General features: G+C 43.2%; 1 non-coding gene across 1 annotated transcript; it reads left to right on the top strand.

Moving 5' to 3' along the window:
* Positions 1 to 2,404: 2,404 nt before the first annotated feature.
* On the top strand, positions 2,405 to 2,508 carry LOC112745037 (small nucleolar RNA R71). The gene has a single exon (XR_003172985.1). It is a non-coding gene; the product is annotated as a small nucleolar RNA R71 (small nucleolar RNA).
* Positions 2,509 to 2,819: the final 311 nt, after the last annotated feature.

The raw sequence follows: 2,819 nt of genomic DNA on the forward strand, positions 1-2,819 counted from the left end.
GAGACAATGTGATTGCATTAATAAGTGGTGTTGGCATGGTACTTTGCATGAAAATTAAGTGGCAACACCAAACTTAGTGTGCCACTGTCAATTTAGAATGTTGCAAGTACCCAGTGAAGATTGAAAATCAAATTGTTGCATGGCAACACCAAACTTAGAGTGCAATCATATGCCAAATTATTGAAAGTAAACTAAGCAAAGCAAGAAAATATTACCTACGGTTGGGTTACCTCCCAACAAGCACTCTTTTAATGTCATTAGCTTGACGTTTTTCCCTCATCAGGGTGGTTGGTAGTGCTTAAAGTCCTCCCCTCTTGCTGTGGACTTATATCCATTGGTTCGATCAATGATCTCCACATGATCCAGGGAAAGAACTTTGTTGATAGTGAAGACCTTGGGTAACTGAGATGGTACAGTAGGGAGATTAGTGGGAATATCTGGGAAGTAAGCTGAGACAACTCTATCCCCTGGAGAGAAGTCTTCCGTAGGGATCTTCTTGTTCCTCCACCTCCTTGGTACCTTCTTCTTTGTTTCTTTTGAAGTTGCCTTCCCCTTGGTGACCTCTTTTTTCCAAGGAGTTGTGATGCTGTCTTCACCTGCCTCTAGAGGTTTAGGTTCCTCCAACTTTTCCTTGAGCTGTGGCAATTGCTGTTTTCCTTGTTTATCTATTAAGGGGATCTCAGAATGAACTGGTTGTGCTTCAGTGCTTGTTTCCTCCTTCAGTGTCTCATTATCATTTGTGCTGAGTTCCTTGTCCTCTTGATCTGTTTCTTGTGAGAGTTTGAAAACATTGAAGCTGAGTCGTTCATCATGGATTCTCAATATTAGTTCCCCTTTCTCTACATCGATAAGTGCTCTGGCCGTAGCTAGGAATGATCTTCCTAATATGATTGGGTGAGTGTGACTCTCTTCCATGTCCAGGATGACAAAGTCTGTTGGGAGAAAGTATTTCCCAACCTTTAGCAACACATTTTCCACCACTCCTATTGCTTGCTTTTGAGTTTTGTCAGCCAGTCTGATGATTACATCTGTGGGCATTATCTTATTGATCTGCAGCCTCTTCACCAGGGATAAGGGCAGTAAGTTGATGCTGGCCCCTAAATCACATAGTGCTCTATCGAACATAGTTTCACCTATGGCACAAGGGATGTGAAAACTCCCTAGGTCTCTTCTTTTTGTAGGCAACTCAGGTTGAATAAGGGCACTACATTCCTTGTTCATCACTATAGTCTGGCCTCCTTTGAGTGAGCTTTTCCAGGGAAGAAGTTCCTTCATATACTTGATGAATGCAGGCATTTGTTGAATTGCCTTGATGAATGGTATGTTTACATGCAGAGATGCAAACAAGTCTAGGAACCTTGAGTATATTCTCTTTCCCACAGCACCATTGAGTAGTTGAGGGAAGGGAGCATAGAGCTTCAGCAGCTCTTGTTGTGAGATTTCTGGTTCTTGGCGATCTCTATCCTCCTCCTTTGTTGAGTTGTCTTCAGGTTATTTGCAAAGTTTGCCTTGCTTGTCTTCAGTCTCTTGATCACTCGCAGTGACCATTTTGCAATCTTCCCATCTTACTTTCTTTGTTTCTCCTTTGGGGTTTTTCTCTGTGTCACTTGGGAAGCTATCAGTAGGTTTGGGAATCTTCTCAGCTAAATATCCCACCTGGAATTCCAGCTTCCTGATGGTCTCTCCCTGGTTCTTAATATTGGCTCGCACCTCCTCTTTGAACACCTTATTTTCTTGAATCTCTTGGCATATTCCTTCAAGTAAGGCTTCAATCTTAGAGAGCTTGTCATCAATTGATGAGTGATTCAGAGCAGATGTGCTGTTTTGGTTTTGATAGGCGTGTGGAGAAGCGTTGTTGTGGGGGTGTTGAGATGTCCTCTGTGTGAACTGCTGATGAGCTGTATTGTTGTTGGAGTTGTAACGTCTTTGGTCTTGGTTTTGATCTTGCTCACTTCCCCACCCAAAGTTTGGGTGGTTTCTCCATCCAGGGTTGTAGGTCTTGGAGTATGGATCATAGTTTTTCCTTGGTGAATTCCCAATGTAGTTGGCTTGCTCCTGACTCCCCTCTGCTTCTTCATTCACTCCTTCTTGGGTTGTTGATGAAGTGGAGATTGCTGCTACTTGGTTCATTTCCATCTTCTTGGTGAGGTCAGCCAGCTGCTGGGTAATGAGCTTGTTTTGGGCCAACAGAGCATCTACATTGTTTAGCTCCATTACTCCTCTTGTGTTCCCTCTTTCGGAAGCATAGAAGTAGTCGTTCTCTGCTACTGTTTCAATAACATCTATGGCTTCCTCAATAGTCTTCTTCTTGTTCAAAGATCTTTCGGATGAATGGTCTATGGCCTTCTTTGATTCATAAGAGAGCCCTTCATAGAAAATGTGCAGCTGCACCCATTCGTTGAACATGTCAGGTGGACACCTCCTTGTTAAGTCCTTGAACCTCTCCCATGCTTCATATAGAGTCTCACCGTCTTGTTGCCTGAAAGTTTGGACCTCAGCTCTCAGCCTATTGATTCATTGAGGAGGGTAAAATCTTGCTAAGAATTTGTTCACCACGTCTTCCCAAGTTGTCAAGCTTTCCCTTGGGAAAGATTCCAGCCACTTGGCTACTTTGTCCCTAAGTGAGAATGGAAATAGGAGCAGTCTATAGGCGTCAGGGTGAACACCATTAGACTTCACTGTGTCACATATTCTCAGGAAGGTGGTCAAATATTGATTGGGGTCTTCTTGAACACCTCCTCCAAACGAACAGTTGTTCTGAACAAGGGTGATGAGCTATGGTTTAAGTTCAAAGTTATTGGCATGGATTGTTGGCTTTT

The sequence above is a fragment of the Arachis hypogaea genome, chromosome 14 (assembly GCF_003086295.3).
Source record: "Arachis hypogaea cultivar Tifrunner chromosome 14, arahy.Tifrunner.gnm2.J5K5, whole genome shotgun sequence".
NCBI lineage: Eukaryota > Viridiplantae > Streptophyta > Magnoliopsida > Fabales > Fabaceae > Arachis > Arachis hypogaea.